The sequence below is a fragment of the Peromyscus leucopus genome, chromosome 5, assembly GCF_004664715.2.
Source record: "Peromyscus leucopus breed LL Stock chromosome 5, UCI_PerLeu_2.1, whole genome shotgun sequence".
NCBI classification, from domain to species: domain Eukaryota; kingdom Metazoa; phylum Chordata; class Mammalia; order Rodentia; family Cricetidae; genus Peromyscus; species Peromyscus leucopus.
This window is the reverse complement of record NC_051067.1, coordinates 40,059,906-40,082,054: the sequence shown is the minus strand read 5'-3', so window position 1 is coordinate 40,082,054 and position 22,149 is coordinate 40,059,906. Positions and strand designations below refer to the sequence as shown.

The window sequence follows — 22,149 nt, the reverse complement described above, 5'->3', positions numbered from 1 at the left end:
GCTCCACAGGTGAGAGGTCCCTGAAACTGGGAAGGCTCCCACCTGGTATTGGAAAACAACCATTGAACCCTTGAAGAACATCTTGGCAACTACAACATCCTCCATGGACAGTCCTGAATCCATTGAACCCATATATCCTGGATGGACCATCTCTAACCTGGGACGTTCTCAGTGGGCCACCCAGATTCAGGACTAGCATCCTTCGGGTACCAACTCTGAAATCTGAGTTCACGTCGTTGTTCCTTTTTGGAAGAATGAAGCCGCAGGGGTGCTTGCCTGGGCCAGCAGCAGAAGGTTCTGCCCATCAACAGTCCTCTCACCTGAAGGCCAAGTGCTACGCCCTGAAGCAGGGGATCAAGGCCACTGACCCTTGAGCTACATCTCGGGGACGGGAAGAAGCCCCAGGTTTGGTTTCAGAGACACAATCTGCAGATTTCCTTTGCACCTCGGTTTCTCACATGAGAAATCTTCTGACCACATAAGTAAGAAAACAGTGTCTGGACACAGGGCTCATTTGCACACTCCTCTGCTTGGTGATGTGCTGGCACACACTCAGTCCAGTCCAGGAAAGGACCTGCTGACATTGGATCTGGAGCGGAACAATTTGCTCTCTTTCCTCCAGAAGCTGAGATGGCAAACACATACTCAGTTGCTCTTTCCCTGCAGGAGAATTTCCTCCTGAAGCCTAGACCTGAATGCCAACCTGGTCTGGAACCGCCTTGGCAGAGTCCCAGATTCTCGTTCTCTCCATCTCTGGGGCAGGAGACCATTACTAGGAGCCCAGTCTACTTTCAAGGCTGTGGAGGTTGGGAGATTAGAAATTTGGTGTGTTAATGGGTGAGTTTACTATGGAGACCAGGCAGTGATAGGTGAGTTGGGGCAGCGAAAGAACTCATTGTTACACACTCAATCTGTTTCCCAATTCAGGCCTTGCCACCTCCCAACTCTGAGACCCTGAGAAAAATACTCAATTTCCCTGAGCCTTCATTGCATCGGGAAAGGGCAGATTTGGACAAGTCCTTTTGTCGCCAAAATTCAACTGGACTACTTGGATTAAACTTGACAAATCTTTTAGAGTAGGTAAGGGCATATGGAATTGAAAACCTAGGATATTTTGTGATTTTTAAGAGGAATGCCTCCATTGTATGGTGTGTTAAACAGGGTTCTCTAGACTAACGGAACTTAGAGAACGAATCTGTCTGTCATCTATCTATGTATCTATCTATGTATCTATCTATCTACCTATCTAAAGAGGAGATATTAGATTATATAAAAATAGAATATTTATATTAAAATTACACATAAATAAAGGAGGTTTATTAGATTGACTTATAATCAGTATTTCAGTTAATCCAACCGTGAATGCCTATGAATGGAAGGTCCAGGAATCCAGTAGCTGAGTCGACGGGACTGGATGTTTCATCTGGTCATCAGTAGAGGCTGGAATGCCTGACACTAAGACTCTAATGCCAGTGAAGGGATGGACTCACTTGGAAGTAAGAACAAGAAAGCAAAGAGCAAAAACTTCCATTTTCCAAGTCCTTTATAGATCACAAGCTGTGGCCCAGGTTAGAGGTGGATTTTCTCACCTTGAAAGATCTGAATTACAGGTGTGTCTTCCTACCTTAAAGGTTAGCATCAGAAGGCTACTTAAAATGATCCAACTAAGCAAAAATCTCACAGGTCGGCCCAGCCATTTTCAGGTTTTAGTTAATTCTGGATATAGTCAAGCTGACAACCGAGAATAGGCACTACATGTAGACACAGATGGAAGCAGAAGATACAACAGAGTAGAATGGACAGAGAACAAACATCAGTTCCATTTCCCTGACCTTCAGTGAACGGAGAAGCTCCTGTGTTACTTTTCAACAAAGGAGAGCAGGAAGGAAAGACTTCTGAGAGAAGAGAATGTCAGAGCAGTGAAACAAGAGAGAGGCAAAGGACAGCTGTAACTCTCCTGCTCCCTCAGCTCACAGGGTCTTGTTCAGATGAACCCAGAGGGTGCAGACTCCACCATTCTGTGTAGGAGATGCTTCACAATCAGCACTAGCTGATACGGTGTAATTTCATAGTGATGCTATGGTCTTTAAAAGCTGCAGGTGGATGCAGGGTGCTTGGAGACTAAGACTCAACGATTCCACTGTGACGCTGCTGATGGGCAGGGCTATTTGAGGACAACTACATGTCTGTCACTCTCCTCACCAGAAGACCCTGAAGTCCAGCCTGCGCAGAAGGAGGCGTCCTTCTCTACCCAGGGTCTACTAGGTGCCTTTGTAGCAGGTTGACCATGGGTGACAAGGAAGGACTAGAGAGAATTCCAAGTCACATCTGAAAAAATAAAATCACAACTGCTGACGGTGACCATATTGAAATCAATTCCTGGTTGATGAGATGCAGAGTGAAGAGATTCAGGCTACACCGGACAGTGCCAGTATATATTAGGTCTTCATCCTATTGCGTGATGGAGGAAGCAGGGTGAATCCCCTCTAAGTTTGGTGCTCTGGAGTTGCCTGGCTGCAGCTAAGTCACAAAGAGGGATGTGAAGTCATTCACTCGTTTATTCCTCTGACATGAATCCTGGTGATCTACATTCTGCAGCAGTTGTTATGGTTGTAATGTTTCAAAAGTAAACAAAGTTCAGAAATATTGAGAGCTGGGCTGATTAACTGAGGCTTCCCCTGAGGCCCTGAAGTATGGAGGAACACAGCTACTTCTCAAAACCACCTCGACTTCTCCATGTTCATTGCAAAAGTGTTATCTTCAGCAATATGGCTTAACCATCAAGTTGTGGGGGAAATAACCAATACCCTTGGTGGTAGCCTGTGATGTTTGGAGGTTTCCATGGGGCTCCTTAGGCCAATGTCTCAACAAGATGTATCCTGTTCCTGGGCATGGAGGTTTCACTTGGTGTCATTAGATGTCTAGTTAGGGCATTGTCTTCCTTATTATTGGTGACTCCATTTAGATTCCTTTCATGTATGAATATATTTTAGGAAGCATCTGCAGCAGTAGGTTTCCATATGGTTGTTCAAATGACTTCTGCTGTTAGTTGTCCTTCCCCATAGTTCCTCCTCTGCCCTTATCTTCCATCCAGCTACCTCGTTAATCTCCTAGTTTCCTCTCGTCCCTCCCTAACACTGGGTTCTGTTTCCCCTTCCTTGGGAGATCTTCCCATCTGCCCTAGTCCTATACTAGGGCATCTAATCTCTGTGGTTATTCAGATTCTGGTTATTGTAGCAAACACATCAAAAGCTTAAAGGCAACATCCACATGTGATATTGTGTTCCCAAAAATATTATGCACCCTAATAAACTTATCTGGGGTCAGAGAACAAAACAGTCACTAGATATAGAGGACAGAAAATGGTGGCACACACACCTTTAATCCTAGCATTCCAGAGGCAGAGATCTGCCTGGATCTCTGTGAGTTCAAAGCCACTCTGGAAACAGCCAGGCATGGTATCAGGAGCCTTTAACCCCGGAAGTGATGGCAGGAAGCAGAAAGGTATTTAAGGCATGGGGACCAGGAACTAAGCTGGTTAAGCTTTTAGACTTTTAAGAGGCAGTTCAACTGAGATCCATTCGGATGAGGCTTCCAGTCTGAGGAAACAGGATTGGCTGAGAAGTTGGCCAGACCTTTTAGGATTCATGCTACACACACACACACACACACACACACACACACACACACACACACACACACACATATATATATATAATTTATTTATATATTATATATTTATATTTATATATATAAACAATATATATATATATAACAACCATACATTATTTGTCTTTTGCATCTAAGTTAACTCACTCAGGCTTACTTTTTTGTACCTCTGTCCATTTAGCTGAAAATTTCAGAATATCATTTCTCTTGACAGCTGAATAATATTCCATTGTATAGATGTGCCACATTCTCATTATTCCTTCATCAGTTAATGGACATCTAGGCTGTTTCTAATTTCTGGATATTACAAATAAAGCAGCAATGAACTTGGATGAGCAAGTGTGTCCGTAGTGGGATGTAGAGTTCTTTGCGTGTATGCCCCAGAGTGGTATAACTGGATCCTATTAGTTTGTTTGCTTGTTTGAGACAGGGTCTCTGCATACCCCTTGCTGTCAAGAAACTCACTCTGTAGACCACAATACTGTCTTCAAACTCACAGGGCTCTGCCTGCCTCTGCCTTCCAAGTGCTGGGATTAAGGCATATACCACCATACCAATTTTAGGTAGTTTGAGACAGATGAATTCCCAACTTCCTGAGGAACCACCATACCAATTTCCATAGTGGGTGTACAAGTTAGGACTCCCACTAGCAATGATTAAGTGTTTCAGCATGTGATGTTGTTTGCTTTTTGTTCTTGGCCATTCTGACTGGGGAAACATGAAATCTCAAAGTAGTTTTGATTTGCATTTCTCTGATGGCTAAGGACGTTCAGTATTTTTGTTTGTTTGTTTGTTTCTCAGCTATTTGTTTTTCAACTTTTGAGAAATCTCCACTTAGTACTGTAGCCCATTTTTAATTGTCTTGTTCTCTTGATGTTCAATTGTTTAGATCTTAATATGTACTAGATAGTAACCCTCTATTAGATGTATAATTTGTAAAGAAATTTCCCCATCCTGTAGCCTGCTGTCTTGTCCCAGTGATGGTATCCTTTGCTGTACAGAGGGTTTAACTTCATAACCTCAGTGCCTGTGCTATCTGTATCTTGTTCAGAAAGTCCTTTCCTGTGCCAGTTAATTCAAACCTATTCCCTACTTTCTCTTCCTTCAGATTCAGTGTATCTGGTCTTCTGTTGACATCCTATATCCGTTTGGAGCTGACTTTTGTGCAGAATGATAGACATAGGTCTATTTTCATTTTTGTATATGCTGACATCCAGTTTGTCCAGCACCATTCATTGGAGATGCTGTCTTTTCTTCGGGTTGTATTTTTGGCTTCTTTCTCAATAATCAGTTGTGCATAGGTGTGTGAACTAATGAGTGAGCCTTCAAATCTATTCCATTGATCAACATGTCTGGTTTTATGCTGATACCAGGCTGTTATTATTACTATGGCTCTATAATACAACTTGAAATCTGGGATACCTTCAGCAGTTCTTTTATCATTCAGGGTTGTTTTAGATATCCTGAGTTATTTCCCATAGAAAGCTGAATTTTTTTTCCTATGAAGAATTGTGTTAGAATTTTGATGGAGATTACATTGAATCTGTAAGTTGCTTTTGACAAGATGTGCATTTTCACAATATTAATCCTACCACTCCATGGGCATGGGAGGTCTTTCCATCTTTTAGTGTCTTCTTCAATCTCTTTCTTCAATGTCTGAAAGTTGTTATTTACACACTTCCTTAGTTACCATTATCCTGGGCTGTTTTTTAGGACACTGTGACAGGTACTGTCTCCCTGATTTCCTTCTCCATTTGTTTGTCATTTGTGTATATATGATGGCTGCTGATTTTTATTTGCTCAAGTGTATCCTACTACTTTGCTGAAAGTGTTTATCAGTTATAAAAGTTTTCTGGTGCAATCTTTAGGGTCTTTTGTGTATAAAATCATGTCATCTACAAATAAAGATGCTTTGACTTTTTCCTCTCCTATTTGTATCCCCATGTTCTCCTTCAGTTTTCTTAATGTTCTCATAAGACTTCAAATACTATGTTGAATAGAGATGGAAAAAGTGGACATCCTTGTTTTCTCCCTGATATTAGTGGAAATGCTTTGAGTTTCTCTTTGTTTTGGTTATGTTGGCTTTGGACTTACTGTAAATTGCCATTATTATATCCTTTTGCATCCTAGTCTCTCCAGGACTTTTACCATGATGGGTACTGGATATTGTGAAAGGCCCTTTTTGCTATGTTCTTGGATTCTGTTTGCAAGTGTTTTATTGAGAATTTTTACATCTATGTTCATAAGTGATATTAGTCTATAATTTTTTGTTGGATCTTTGTTTGGTTTTGGTATCAGGATAATGGCAGCTTTAAAAGAGAAATAGAAAATGTTCCTTCAGTTACTATTTTGTGGAATAATTTGTAGATGAACGGTCTTGTTAAATAAGAAACACAGAGCCAATGCAGAGATGAAAGCCCAAGAGGTCAGAGCTAAAAACCTTACCCTTCACTGCTGCTGCTCTCCTCTTCAGCAAGAGACCTACTTCCTGTCTTTTTTTAAAGACTTTCTTTTCTGCCTTCTAGTTGGTTGTAAACCCAACCACATGACCTCCTCGTCACTGCCTGTCTGTACAGACCTCCAGGTCTTCTATGGTTGGTATTGAGATTAAAGGTGTGTGTCTCCATGCTGGCTGTATCCGTGAACTCACAGAGATCCGCCTAGCTCTGCCTCCCAAGAGCTGGGATTAAAGGTGTGCGCCACCATCGCCCAGTTTCTGCTATGCCTTGCTACTAGCTCTGACCCCCAGGCAACTTTATTACAAATAAAATCACATTTCAGTACAAATACCATAATAATTTGAGGAATATTGTTGTTCATTCTTCTTTGATGTCTGGTAGAATTCTGCACAAGAGTCTATCTGGCCCTGGTTTTGTTTTGTTTTTGTTTTTGTTGTTTTGTTTGGCTTAGGGACTTCTATTTGACTAGAGGTTATGGGCATGTTTAAATTGATCTTGACTTAACTTTGATAGGTCATACATATCAATAAATTCTTCCATTTCTTATAAGTTTTCCAATTTGGTGAAGTATAGATTTTTCAAAGTATGTCCTTATAATTCCCTGCATTTCCTCAGTGTCAGCTGTAATATCCCCTTTTCATATTTTCTATCCTTTTTAAAATATGGATCTTCTCCTTGTACTTTAATTTGACTAAAAGTTTGTTGATCGTGTTAAATGTCTCAAAGAACTAACTCATTTCACTGATTCTTTGAATTGTGTTTTATGTTGTTGGACCCCAAAATTTAGGGTCTCAAATGGGCGCCCCAAGAACCCAGACTCCAGTCCAGTTGATGCAACAGCACGAGAATTTATTAAAGCTTCTGTACAGAAGGGCAAACTCTGCTCCTAAGAGCAAGAGTCGCATCTTACTGCAGCCCCATGGGGGCTTTTAAAGGAAAAACCCACAAAAGCCATAAGATTACAATTCCCATACAATTCCATTTCACAAGATCATGGTCTGGTTACAGAGTGATCACAGAGGGGGTACAGGTACATCAACAGGCACATTCTTCCTGAAACCTCAAGGGGGGTATCAGGGAGGGAGTGGAGTTTACACAAAGGTCACAGTGGTCCTTCCTGGAACACTTGCAACTATCCCAGTCACAGTTGAGCGCATCTCTTAACAGAAATCTTTTTACATTGTTACATTGTGGCAGGGGTGATTGAGTAGTGGCTGAGTCAGGTGCCCTTGGAACTAGATTTTTAGTTTCTCATTTCCTGGTACTTGATGTTTCTCTTTTCCTGAGGCTTGGGGTGTAAGCCTGAAGATCTAGGGTCTTTCAATGTTTGTTTCTGTTTCATTGATTTCATCCTGCAGTGGATTCTTTCCTGTCATCTACTCTGATGGGGTGTTGTTCCTCCCTGTCATTGTCTAGAGCTTTCCTGACAACCCTGTGTCACTAAGTTGCCATTGTGAGGTCTCTCAGGTCTTCTGATGTAGTCATTTAGTGCTGTGAAGTGACCTCGGAGAACTGCCTTCCTTGCGTCCAATAGGTGTGGATGTTGTGTTTTTATTTTGATTCAATTTAAGAGGGCTTTAATTTCTTTTCCTCCATTTTTCATTCAGTAGTGAGCTGTTCAGTTTCCATGAGTTTGTGCACTCTCCGCTGCTAATGATATCCAGCTTTACCCCTGTGATCAGGTAGGAGGCAGAGAGTTTTCCGTTGTCTTGTATCTGTGGGGACTTGCTTTGTGTCCTAGACTGTGGCCAAGTTTGGAGCAAGTCCCAAGCATTGTCGAAAAGAAAGTGTATCATTTAGTGTTTAGCTGGAATCTTCTGTGGGTGTCTGCAGGTCCATTTGACTTAGGATGTTATTTAACTCCAGCATTTCTCTGGTTTCTGTCTGGATGACATGTCTATTGAGGAAAGTGGGGAATGGAGGTCACCCACTGCCACGGTGTGACAATAAATACGTGGTTTTGCCTGTAGTAATATTTCCTTATGAACTTGAGCACCCTTGTGTTTGGTGCATAACTGTTTATAATGGCAATATCCTTTTGGCGGGTGTTCCTTTAAAGAGTATGTAGTGGATCCTGACAGCATTTTGGAGATGTAGCTCCAAGATTGCCACCAGGGTATGCAAAAAATCCACAAATGTGGCCAGGGTTAGACTTTTTCTATCTGAGGGGTATTTTTTTTTTTCTTTTTTCTTCAAGATAGGGTTTCTCTGTGTCACAGTCCTAGCTGTCCTGACTTACTTTGTTGACCAGACTGGCCTCGAACTCACAGAGATCCTCATGCTTCTGTTTCCCAAATGCTGGGATTAAAGATATGTGCCACCCCCACCCAGCTATCTGAAGAGTATTAAAAAAGGAAACACATGCATTCTGTGGTAACGTTCTCTTTTACTTCATCTTAAAAAATCAGTCTTCAACATAGTTACACACCTTTCCATATTGCTACATTGTTCTCCCCAGCAGCTACATCTCTTCTCCACATATTTCTACATCTCTCTTCTATACATATTTCTTCTCTCTGCTCTGCTACAGTCTTTCACACATAATTTGCATTTCTCTTCTACATCATTCACTCACTCACTCACCTGCTCACTCATCATTCACACACATCTCTGCCCTACGTACAAATCTCTGGTAGGTAGAGATTGCTTAAATTTGGTTTTGTCATGGATTATTTTTTCTTTCCCTGCTGATTGTGATTGATAGTTTTACTGAGTATAGTGGTCTGGGCTGACACCTGTTGCCTCCCTGGTTGTGGAACATCTGTCTAGGCCCTACTGATTTTCAAAGTGTCCCTTGAAAAGTCAGGTGTTATTTCAATATGCATGTCTTTATAAAAGTTTTTAAGACACTTAGATTTTATAAGACTTTAAAATGTCCTTATAAGACTTATACAGATACAACTTTATGACTGATCTTTTTCACTTGCAACTTCTGACGTTGCTTTTTTGTTCTGTATATTTAGTGTATTTTTGTTTTTTCTTTTTTTCTTTTTTTTTTAATTTTTCGAGACAGGGTTTCTTTGTGTAGTTTTGGTGCCTGTCCTGATCTCGCTCTGTAGACCAGGCTGGCCTCGAACTCACAGAGATCCTCCTGCTCTGCCTCCCAAGTGCTGGGATTAAAGGTGTGCACCACCACCACCCAGCCTAGTGTTTTGATTATTATGTTTTCTGGGGAATTTCTTTTCCGGTCCTATTTATTTATTTCAGTGTGCTTCTTGTGCTTGGTCAGGCACCTCTGTCTTCAGACTGGGTAAATTTTCTTCTATGATTGTGCTAAAAATATTTTTTGCCCAATGGTGGTGGCTCATGCCTTTAATCTCAGTGGTTGGGTTGGGGGGCAAAGGAAGGCATTCTGTATGTTGTGAATGTGTTGCTCTGATTGATTGATAAATAAAATGCTGATTGGCCAGTAGCCGGGAAGGGATTATAGGCAGGATAAACAGACAAGTAAAATTTTGGAAAGAAGAACATTCAGTCAGGAGTCAACAGCCAGACAGAGAGGAAGCAAGATGTGAAGGCAGAACTGAGCAAAGGTACATGACTAGACATAAATAAGAATTATGGGTTAATTTAGATGTAAGAGCTAGTCAGTATTAAGCCTGAGCTAATGGGCAAACAGTTATAAATAATATCATCCTTTGTGTGTTTACTCTGAGCAGCTACATGCGGGCAGGATACAGAAAAACTTTCAGTTACATAGATCTCTGTGAGTTGCAGGCCAGTATAGTCTAAAAATGGAGTTCAAACAGCCAGAGCTACAAAGACAAACCCTGTCTCCAAAAAACATACAAACAAAAAAAAAACAAACATTTTTTCTGGATGTTTTATGGTTGGATTTATTTATTTATAATTTTTTTCATTTTACATTCCAACCTAGGTGCCCCCTCCCTCCCCTTCTCCTACTTGCCCCCTCACCCCTCCCATCCACCACCATCCCTTCATCTTAAGGGGTAAGGCCTCCTGTGGGTAGTCAACACAGGCTGGCATACCAAGTTAGGGCACGACCAAGCCCCTCCCCCGCATCACAGCTGAGTAAGGCATCACACCATAGGGAATGGACTCTAAAAAGCTAGTCCGTGTACCTGGGATAAATCCTGGTGCCATTGCCAGGAGACCCACAAACAGATCAAGCCACAGAACTGTCGTCCTAGTGTGGTCCCATGCAGGCTCCCTAGCTGCCACTCCAGAGTCCTTGAGTTCCCACTAGCTTGGATCAGCTGTCTCTGTTGTTTTCCCCATCATGATCTGGACCCCCACCCCTTGCTCCCATAATCACTTCTTCAACTGAATTCCAGGAGATAGGCCAAGTGCTTGGCTGTGGGTCTCTGCATCTGCTTCCATCAGTCACTGGATGTAGGTTCTATGAGGACAATTAGGGTAGACATGGATTTATTTTTGTACTTTTAATTGTTTTTAAATTTAAGATTTTCTTTCACTGAGCTATTTATTTATCCTATCTTGTCCTCACATTCTTTCTTCAATGTCTCATCATCTTCTAATGAGGCTGACTTTAAGGTTTTTGTTTGACAACCTAAGGTTTTTATCTCCAGTTAGGGTTCAGTTTGGGTTTTCTTCAGTGATTCTCTTTCTAGGTTCAGGTCTCAAAAGGTTTTCATGGTTTCATCCAACTGTTTGTGTTTCCATGGTGTTTCAGTAAGGCATTTATTTGTTCACAACCTTTTAAAGGTCCTTGAACATACTTATAATTGCTATTTGGAAGTCCTGGTCGGATGCTGCAGCTTCATTGCATTTCTAAAGGTCTACTGCAGTAGGACTAGGGCTTCTCATGGAGGCTGCTGTCTCGCCTGTCCAATAGGCACTGGAGCTATGCTATTTGAGGGGTTTCTTGGGGTCGATATCTGATCTTGTCCCAGTTGGGTGGGTATTCTGTTCTTTGGTGGCTGGTGCCCACTCTGGATCCGAGGCTGTGGGGTTCTGGTAGAGAGGGCTTCTGTACGTTGACAGGTGACATAAAGGAATGGAGACAGCTACTAGAAAAGAACCAGAGGGGAATGGGAAAGAGCTGGGGGACCAGGGGTGGCAACAAGGTTCCCACAGAGTGGAGCGAGGAGGGAGGAGAGCCCTGCAGGCAGGCTGCTACAGGACTGAGAGCAGGTCTGGAGAGATCAGAATGAAGGGCAGGAAGGATAGCGAAAACTGCCTACCTGTGTCCTAGCTCAGTGTGGTCCCTGGGGGTCCATGGTAGAAAGCATTTCTGATCCGTAACCGACAAAAGAGTGGAGCTGGGCTATGAGGAAAGCCTGGGGGGAGGGGGTCAGTGGGAAAGAGCTAAGGGGACCCTGGATGCTCAACAAGAGGCGAAGTCCCCAGGGTAGGATAGGAAAGAAGGGCTCCTGTGTTTGAGCGCAGTGTGGCCACTGGGAGTCCCTGACAAACGGGTTTCTGCAAGTCATTTGCTGACACAAAGGAAGGGAAGGCTCAGAGGATCCACAGGAAAGAGTATTTTTGTGCACGGGCATTTGCATGCAGTGCCGCATGGAGCCGAAAGAGGGCGACAGATGCCCTAAAACTGGAGCTGGAAATGCTGAGGAGAGGCCATGTGGGTGCTGAGACTCAAAGCCAGGTCCTTAGCATGACAATTTCTTTAGAAATTGAAAATAGAGCCACAGAGCCATCCCTCTAGTGGGAACATGGCCACAGCAGCGGGATCAAGGAGTTCTGAGACATTTGCTCGTTCACTGTCTTCTGAGATGCTCACTCCTTCACCTCCACAGAAGGGTAATTCCCAGAAGGATTCTTATTAAAAAGCGGCTCTGTCCCTCAAACCCAAGAAGCCGAGGACATGGTGCTGAGTGAGGTGAACCAGCCTCCGAGGGACGAGGTCCACAGGACTTGGCTTCCATGAGAGCTCATCTGGCGGCAGCAGGGTAGGGTGGGGTCACCAAGGGCTGGCGATGAGGAGGTCAGCCGTCTTAGTTACCTTGATTTAGCCAGTCCATGATGCAAGGATATACAATGAACGCCATCATCAAACCGTTTACTAAGGAAGTTTAGAATGTCTGTCTGGAAACTAGAAAATTGTGTATGAATAGGGAGTTTCCGTAGTGTAGTGGTCATCACGCTCGCCTAACACGCGAGAGGTCCCCGGTTCGAAACCGGGCGGAAACAATGTTGCTTTTCTCTCATTTTTCTGTTTCAGACTCTCAGCTCACTCCCTAAGTAGCTTTCAGCCCTTAGGACCTAAGAATCTCAGCTGTACTACCATATGGACCTTCATTGTCATGCTTTTCCTGGAAAAAAGAGAAACGTAATTGTGTGAGGATGCACTGGACACACAAGAAAATACAGGAAAATTAGGACGACACCGGGGGATTAGCTCAAATGGTAGAGCGCTCGCTTAGCATGCGAGAGGTAGCGGGATCGATGCCCACATCCTCCACTCTTTATGTTATGAACCTCTGGGGCTCAAATTCACTCTACAGACCTTTCAATGGAAGGTCTGGGAAGAGGCTTAATGCCATGGTGCTTGCCTTAGGGTGTAAAACCACAATTTGATTCCATTCCAGAACTAATTAAAGTTTAGAGAAATTTTTCCAAAAATTTTCTGTGCGACCTGAAAATACTCATTTTCAAATACTCATTTCAAAAAACAGCTCAGAGAACTGTCAGGAAAGAATCTGCCAGGACATGCTTTGGCCCTCACTCAGCTCTTGGACATTGGTGAATGGCTTGGGGTTCTGAACCCGACATTCCTCAGTTCAGTGTCTCTAGATTAGCAGAAGGCAGGAAGCACGCAGGAGTTACCCACCCTTCTGATCCACCCAGGAGGTCAGGTGAGGAGTCAGTGCGGCTGGAGAGAAGGAGACTAGGAAATGTGACGAGGACAAAGGCTCAGGTCTTCTCTGTATCCCTCTGCTTCCAGATTCCTTAAACAAGCCAGAGCTAGGAGCCGTGGGGCAATAAAGGTAGAGTCCTCTGAAAGTGTTATGACTTAAATGCTGCACAGTGTAGATTTTGTGTGTGTTTTCTCTAGCACATTAGTATTGGCTTATTTTATTGAATAAAAAAGCAACTGGCCAGTACGGGGATCGAATCCACGATATTGGCGTTATTAGCATCACACTCTAACCAACTGGGCTATCCGGCATATAAAAGTTTAACTTTCTGTCTACCTCTACAGGCAGAGAATGACACAAATGTGAGACCAAAATGAGCCATCTTAGAAATAAGACCAAAATGCTTTCACCCTAAAACTAAGGCCTAAGATTTCTCCTTTTAGGAATAGGCCATTAGTTACTGAAACCAGTCAGTTCAGATTCCAGAAACAAGGAAGTGTAAAAGTTCAGAGTCACAAGATAGTCATGAGGTAATGCCTGCCAGACTATGGAATGTCTTCTCCCTGGTTTCCAGGGTAACTGACCACAGAAATGCCCCCACCTGAGGGGAGCCAATGAGAAATGGTGGCGGGCAACCACTCCCTTAGAAGTAATTTCTAGAAGTCCCTAGAAGCGAGCCAATCAGAATTGTACCTGTACTAGCACCCCTAAATGATGTAACCTTGTGACTTTTCCCTTTAAAAGCTGAGCTTGCAGACAGGTGGGCGCTTCCTCCAGTCTCCACTGCGTTGGATGTATTGGACGAAGTCCCTGCCTAGGCTTGTATTGCTTTTGGATATCCAGAATTAAACCTTGCTTTTGCATTCCTTCATGCTCGTCTTTGGTGGTCTCTCTGGGGGTCACGATCTGGGCACAACACAAACGTCAGTTGACAGAGGATTTGGGGTGTTTTGCTAGTTTGTGCCAATTTTCAAAGTATTTTTGAACAGAGCTGTGAACCACAGATTGTTCTAAGCATGAACAAGGAAAATGTAGACGACCGTCCCGTTCCTAGGATTGCTGACCCGGGTGTTTCTTAGAGCATAGACAAGCACAGAATACTTGCTCAGACTGCAAGTCGCCCTCCAGTCGCCCTCCAGCGGCCGAACTGAAGACTGTAGAGCAGCTTGAGCTGTGTTCCCTTCTAAGGTGGTATGCTTAGATAGCTTCTGACTTAAGGTGGTATGCTTAGATAGTTGGAAATCTCGGAGTTTGTTCCAAAATGCAGATATCACATGGCCCGTACGGGGATCGAACCCGCGACCTTGGCGTTATTAGCACCACGCTCTAACCAACTGAGCTAACCGGCCATATGCACGCATCTATGTCGTCGGTCTCTATAGTGAGGATGGTAATTGCAAAATGACAAAGTTTTTCGGTTTTGTTTTGGGTTTGGTTTTGATATTTTTTTGAAATTGTAAACTTTTCTTGAAATTGAAAAAAATGTACGAAACTTGCGTTGTTCCAAGTAGAAAGTTTTCTGAGCAGAAACAAAATTCTGTACGAAAGCAATGTCGCCTTGCAGCGAGTCCTGACGCAGAGATGCTGGCCCGGGACAGCCCGGTCCACTCGCCCGGTGGCCGCACCACCGCAAGGCGCCCTCCAGCCCTCATCGAGTTCGCATCCTGCGCAGATCTCCCTGCTGCCTCCAAGTGACAATCTGACCCACGGCCTCCCCAGTTTTACCCATTTCTCCTTCAGTTCACCAAAAACAATTGGGTAGCGCAGTGGGGGGGCGGGCCTCGGCCAGGTCCGCGTCTCTTGGGCCGCTAGGGCATCGCTCGGGTCCTGTGGACGCGGGGATCCAGAGGCCGGGGACGGTGCCCGGGAGACCTGCGCCGTTCGCGGCCCACGGGCTTCGTCCCTCCGGCCACTGTCGCGGTCCGCGGAGTCCCGTGAGGAGTGAGTCCGGGAGCAGCGCGTCCCCGCCGGGCACAGGCGGCGGAGTCCTCTCGGCACAGACACGCGTGTCCTGAGAGGCAGCGACGCCAGCTCTGCTCGGCTTGAACCCGGATTTACCGTCGTCGCTAGACCAGCAGCTGTCCCAGAAGTCCGGGGGACGCCTGCGATTCCGGGCGGTTCATAGCTGTCTCCACGGGAACCCGAAGAGGCGGGAGCAGGCTGTGGTGTCCTGGGGGTCTGAATTCGGAGATGGTCTCCCGCGTTCATTCCCCTTTAAATGAAGTCTCGGGGAGTGGAGAACCCGAGATTCTGAAAGGAGTATTTTCACGTCGCGCAGAAGACACTGACCTTGGGCGCTTTTGGTCTCAGCGTCTGCAGAACCCCGGCGACAAACGGACCAAGCCCAAGGCGACGCCCACGAGGCTGGATGGAGCCAATGCTGACCGCTGCAGGACCTGATGCCCGGGATTCCTCTGACCCGGAGGCTGCCATGGCCCGGCTTGGAGTCTCCTCATCCTGACCTCTCAGACAGCCCCTCGTCGTCGCAACCAGGAGCCTTGGTGACACGGACTATCTGTGACCCCGAATCGCCCGCATCCTCGGAGTCTGTAACCGAGGAGGTCAAGCAGGGCATCGGCCTCCACCTTCCCAGTCGTTTGTTCTTCCTTGTTCACCTTTTGGTGAAAAGACACTGTTGATCGTGTTCACGGGGAACCGACCGACCCTCCGAGCTCCAGTTCCCTGACTGGTGGCCCTGCCGCGGACAGCAACAACCACAGGAGACACGAACAAAGGAGGATTCAAAACAGCGCGAGCGGGCGACAAGTGACACACAGCTCCTAGAACTTTACAAGCCACTGCACCTCTCTCAACTGCTTTACCACCCGGCTGTCAGGTCCCCGAAGGCCCCAAGAGCTCTGCCGCGTCATTTCAAAGCCCCGTCCTCGACATCCATCCAGCAACTCTCCAGGGTTAGAAGTCCTGTGCCTGCGCAGCTGACAAGGACCTAACCAACTTTCCCTGGCTATCCCAGGAAAGCTTCACCCCGAAAGCCCCTGAACTGGGTCTCGGATTCTTATCTACTCCCTAACAAAACTACTGAGGTTCCGTGCAGTCGGGGCTCTTGGGTACAGCGAGCTTGATTAGGACATTTTAGTGGGATAGTTAATTTCTTTGGGAGATGGGGGCAGAGTACCTCAGAATGTTGACTCCGGTCGCCGTGCGTGGGAAGTTATGAGTACATAGATACTCTGATCCCACTGGTATGTGTTAGTCAAAATAGATCAGTTCTGTTTGACTACCTCCACAGGAAGTTAACATTCAAAACTCCCACTCAGTTCCCGTTGAGCTGTCTCAGTACTGCTAAAATGTCTGGTGAATCGCACCCTAAAACAGAACTCCCAGTTCCTATCTGGGAATCTCCATCGGGGAGACTGTGGAAGTCTCAGGTTCAGACATCAGGGCTCCAGACCCCAGACAGAGAAGTGTTGTAGGAAATTCCCTGGTGTGGGAAAAGCCACAAACCACTCAGTGCCTCTGCCCTGTTTGTAAGAAGCATTGCGATATTGAGCAATGTGGAAGAAGTAAGGCAATGGGTTCTTCCCTCGAGTTATTTCTGAATGAAAACGAACCCGCTCTATCCGGTGATTTAAAATTGAAAAGAGGAATAGGCAAAGACATCAATCCCCCAGACACAGAAGTCTCACATGCCTGATTAAAGATGGAGGGACCATGCAGAGCAGCTGACCTGGCATATGTTAGTCTCTGGATTTCATCTCCAGCACCACAAAAGAGTCAATAACTGTGTGTATGAAAAGTCCGAGGCTGTGGGGTGATTAGCTAAAGGGCAGAGCAGTCACTTGTCCAGAATCAGCGGTAAGGGGTGAATGCCAGCAATGCCCAGTTTATGTCCTTTCCTCCCTAGCCCCTGTTGTGGGGTACTGACCAGAGGAGACCACTCACACATGAGCTTAAGACAATGGAAAATCTTCATTAGCCGGCTGGGGACTACACTGGGCTCTCCCATCCCAGTGCAGCACTGAGTCTTTCTCAGGATAGGCTTTGAAGCACCAAACCCATGTCCTGGGTGGACATACTTCTGTGAACAAGAACAGTTAGCAGAAGCAGAAATTAAAAAAAAAAAAAAAAAAAGTTAGTGCATTTAGAGACTGTTCCAGAACTGTGCACTTGGTAGATCAAGTCCCTGTTTTCATTTTGGCAGGTGGTGCTGCCTACTTGCTGAGTGTTACAGCCTCAATAGTACTTCCATCATGGAGTCAGTTGTGCTAAGGTCTGGGGGTATACTAAGGTCTGGGGCCCTGTTACAACTCTAGGCTTCCATGGCCCTATTTTCTGGTAAATACCTTCAAAGGGTTTACCTATCTTTATATCAGTGCCCTGGGGTGTGTTCCATGGTTTGAAAGAAAATGGGTGGTGCTGCATGCCTTTAATCCCCCAGTCAGGAGGCAGAGGCAGGTGGATCTCTGAGTTCCAGACAGCCTGGTCTACAGAGCTAGTTCCAGATGGCCAGGGCTACACAAAGAAAACCTGTCACAAAAAAAATTTAAAAAGTAAATAAATAAAAAGCAAATGAAAGTGGTATATATGTTATATGATGTATTGTTATATGATATATATAATAAAATGTAATATTTAATATATATTATTTATATATATACATGTGTGTACATCTCTGTTGGAGTGTAGAGACCAGGGAACCACATGTCCCTCCTAAGTCACCCACTTGTGTTTTCATCTTTGTTTGGGGTCAGATTCTCTTTGGCCTGTAATTGCTAGGCTAGATTAGTTGTCCAGGGAGCCCCAAGCCCCATCCTGTCTCTGCCTCTCTAGACTGAGGACTACAAGCACAGCCACCACACCTGGGCTTTAAAAAGAAACTCTTTTCCTTCCGGAGATCAAACTTGGGTTTCAAGATGGGCCTGCACCTCCCTGAGTGAGAGTGTGCTACTGAGTGGGGCTCCTAGGCTGGGTCCTCACCCCTCCACCAGGTTCACTTCTTACCTCATCTTCCCTCTGAAGGCCTGGTCCACCCTCAGGCAGTCTGATAGAAGATGACTCTTCCTGGGCCCTCTGCGCACAGCTTGTGTGTGAATAAAACAAAAAGTTGTCACATACACGGTCGATGGGACCTCTTGACTCAATTCCCAAGCCATTTCCCAACTTGTACTGTCTTGAAGTCTGGCTTTCCCACCAAAATACTAATTTTTTTTACTGAATCCCTAAGGAATTCTAAATGTATATAAATGTCATTTAGACAATTCTCATCATCTTTTGGATAGTATATCATACATATAACTTTTGTTTGCTCTTCAGATAAATATCTGATATATGTATATAAACAATATAATTTAACATGTGTATATATTCTTTTGTTTATTAAAGTTTTATAGATGTTATGTGTATCTGTGTACATGGGAATGCAAACGCAGAGGGGGCCAGAAGAGGATATTGGATGCTCTGACTGGCTGCTGGGAACCACACTCTTTCCTCTGTTAGAGAAGTGTGTGCTCTCAACCACCTCTACAATGTAGTTTTACAATTATAACATCATTCCCAGTTCAAAGAAACTGCATGAGATTATGAATTAATCACAAGCCATGTGACTTAGGTCACTTATCATTCACAGTCAGCGGGCTCCAGAGGGTCTTGGATCTTCATAAGGGCTGGCTTGCTTCCAAGCTCCTGCAGATCCCTTATGGCCTTGCCCACAGCACCAGGTCTTTCTTTATCCCATCTCATTCAATTGACTTGACTCTTCTCAACTGTGGGATGTGACTCATAATAGAAGATACAGCCTGTTAATTCCATGAGTCCATACAATAATTCTTTGCCCCTCTTAGCAAACAGACTCGTAAATAAGGGTCCTGAATCTGCGCCACAGGCACTTACACTTCTATGGAAGGCACTTGCAACTGTCTGTCCCATCAGTCACTCTGAGGACAATGCCCTCCCTCTATTCCCTAGTGACATTTCTTTCTCAGGAATGGTTTTTCAGACCCTGTCTCTGTCCACTTTTTTTTTTTTTTAATCTGAAAATGCATTTCCTTTCAAGGTTTTCTAAATTACATGGCTAGCTTTCTTCATTCCACAAATATTTGTTTGTTTGAAATTGGGTCTCCCTGTAGTCCTGGCTGTCCTGCAGCTGACTATGTAGACTAGACTGGAATTGCTGTTCCACACGTCTTAAACAAAGCCTCTAGCTGGATGCCAGCTGTGCTCAGAGAAAAGTACTGTTCCGGTATTTAACCAGAATCCTGCTGGGGTGAGAAACAGCTGTGGAAGCCACTGAGCTCTGCCCTCCTCTACTCCCTTGGCACTGGACTCTTTAGAAAACTGTGAGGAAGACCAGGCAGAGTATGAGCCCAGTAAATAAATAGAAGTCGGGGCAGGGGATGGCGAGAGGGAGGCAACTTGGTTAGATAAATGCCTCTAGATCAGAGGGTGTGGTGCTGCTGTCTTTTTTTTTGGGGGGGGTGTAGATGGAGGGGTCGTCTTTCGGATCTAATGTTGACACATGAACAGAAGTTTTTCTTCTGGAAAATGGCAACTATAAAATGTCACCTTCATGACTCATGAGACTGGGAGTGAGGTGTGTCCCAGGGGGTGGACAGTAGGAAAGAAAGAGTGTGAGGGGAATATGGTGAAGATGCATTGTATACTTTGTACCTGACTGGTTTCTGTCAACCTGACACAAGCTAGAGTCGATGGAGAGGAAGAACCTCGGTTCAGAAAATGTCTCCATAAGATGCAGCTGCAGGTGAGCGTGGAGTGCATTTTCTTGATTAGTGATTGATGGGCTGTGGAGGAGGTATGGAGGGAATGGGGGTCAGCCCCTTGTGTGTGGGTTCACCTCTGGGCTGGTGGTCCTGGGTTCTATAAGATAGCAAGCTAAGCAAGCCATGGAGAGCAAGCCAGTAAGCAGCACTCCTCCATGGCCTCTGCATCAGCTCCTGCCTCCAGCTTTCTGCCCTGCTTCAGTTCCTGTCCTGATGTCCTTTGATGATGGACAGTGATGTGAAAGCTTAAGCCAAATAAACTCTGTCCTCCAAGGTTGCTTTGGTCATGATGTTTCGTCACAGCAAAGATAACCCTAACTAGGACAACCCGTATGAAATTTTCAAAGGAAAAAAAATGAAAGCTGAGCCCTGATTTGTTTCTTGTCTGGCTTTGTCAATCACCAGTGTGTGATTAATTCTGCTGAGTCTCAGCTTTATCAGTAAGATGAGAATAATGATAAACAGGCTTATGGAAAAATCAGGATGCTTAAATAATGTCAATAAGATCTTAATAGGTTTGGGGTCATAGTGGTGGGAAAGAAGAAACAGAACAAACACAACAACCACAAGAGACCCCACGCTAATCTCTGTGTGACATTTTGAGATTATCCGAGCAAAATGGTTGGATGGACCTGCAAGTTTGCATGAACCGTCCCGCACACCTGTCTCCCAGAACTAGTGTGGGCTGTTTATACTTTTAAGTCTTCAGTGATAGACACTGTTCCAACAGGGCAGGTTGACACGGGAGAGGAAAGAGTTGAGAACAATGAGGTAACAAAGTATGATGTCAAGCAGTAGCTGAGATCAGGCACCATGTTCAGTCCGCCATCGTGGTTTCGGGGCTTGTGAGGTTCTTCAAGAGCTCAGGACCAAGAGAGTCTGTGTTGGCTCTCTTGGAGATTCCCCCGCCTAAAACACACTTACAAATGCAGGGATTTGAGATCCGATGGTAGGGATGGGGGAGGGACACATTGAAGACAGTGAATGTTTCCTGTAAGGTGTAACAAAGGCTCAATTCCTGGCAGCCTTCTTAGCGCAGTAGGCAGCGCGTCAGTCTCATAATCTGAAGGTCCTGAGTTCGAACCTCAGAGAAGGCAGTTTTTGCTCACTGGCTGATATCCCCTCAACGCATTCTTACCTAGAGTCTTTTATGGACAAACGAATACCACACAAGTGTTTAGGATACCCACGCCTGAGAACTACCTACCCAGATCTTTCTCTGCTAACTTTTATACAACTCACAGCCAGTCTTAATGGAACTCAGAGCCATGGATGACAGAGGCGACCTCGAGGTTCAGTGAATGGAATTGTCCTCTAGTGGATCCACAGACTTTCTGGGGCCGCAGAGAAGCAAGACAGGATCGCTCTGTGGCGTTGGCTGGACTGCTCAAAGATGCAGGACCTCCTTCTCCTGGTGTTTGGTACTTACCGAGCGACTGGATGTCAATTTTGTGGATAGCTACAAGACTGGGCTAGCTGAATTGGTGTTCTTACTGAAAGGAACCAGGAAACAAACTAAGCCTGACCGGAACAGGGAGAATCCAGGCTGTGAGAACGGTGGTCCTGGGTCAGGTGGATCTGGGTGGAGAACTGCAAAGCTTCTGTTGTCCTAAGGAGGTCCTGACGCCCAGGGGACCTGAGTAGTCCAGGAGAGAGGTCCGACCCTGAGGAATGCCATCTTCAAGGAGGCGTTGTACCTCGCATTGCACATCTACCAATTTCAACTGTAGCCTCGGAATTCTTCACATTTCTGACAGGACACAAAACGACCAGCCATGCTTCCGCAATGACATCCGGATAATCTGCTACGAAAAACCGCTGATGCCAAGAAATGATAAAGGATAAAAACCCCTGTGTCTCCTGGGGGTGGGGGTGAGTGGGGGCAGGGCAGCAACCAGGTGTGCTGGAGAGCCAGTGCCAGACCTGCTCTTACTAATTAGCATAAAAGTGTCTCGCTTAAGAATAACTCCAACAAAGTAGACAAAACAGGTGTTCTGTTAAATCTCTACCCTTTAAATAACAGCAATTCCTGTCTTCCAGATGTCCTGCCTTGAGGCCTATGTTAGGTTTTCTTACCGTGCAGTCACCTGACCTGAAATTGGACACATACTTTAACACTTCTCAGGCTGCAGTCTAACGTTTCCATTCCTGACCTTCCTGGGATTTCTTGGGAAGCACAGTTTTCAAGTTCTAACAAGACATCAATCTAGGAAGAAGGAAATTGGAAAAATACAATTTCCTGTGTTACACATTGTAAAGTCCCTTCCCGAGATCCTCATGTCTGAGTTCCTGGAACCAGTGAGGAGACACCTTGCATGGGAAGATGACTGTGTGGCTGTGTTAAGGTCACAGAATCGGGAAGAGAGTTTAATTTTCTTAGGGTTCCAGAGAGCTAAGAGGCCAGCATGGGGGGAGGCTGTCAAGCAAGCCACAGGCATGGCTGGATGTGAAAGAGGGAGCCAAGAAATCACACCTCAGCCCCAAGCA

General features: G+C 45.1%; 3 non-coding genes across 3 annotated transcripts; 2 read left to right on the top strand and 1 right to left on the bottom strand.

Moving 5' to 3' along the window:
- The first annotated feature begins 12,184 nt into the window (after positions 1 to 12,184).
- On the top strand, positions 12,185 to 12,257 carry Trnav-aac. The gene has a single exon. It is a non-coding gene; the product is annotated as a tRNA-Val (tRNA).
- A 1,943-nt stretch (positions 12,258 to 14,200) lies between these two features.
- On the bottom strand, positions 14,201 to 14,274 carry Trnai-aau. Its single transcript has one exon. It is a non-coding gene; the product is annotated as a tRNA-Ile (tRNA).
- A 6,412-nt stretch (positions 14,275 to 20,686) lies between these two features.
- On the top strand, positions 20,687 to 20,759 carry Trnam-cau. Its single transcript has one exon. It is a non-coding gene; the product is annotated as a tRNA-Met (tRNA).
- The last annotated feature ends 1,390 nt before the right edge of the window (positions 20,760 to 22,149 follow it).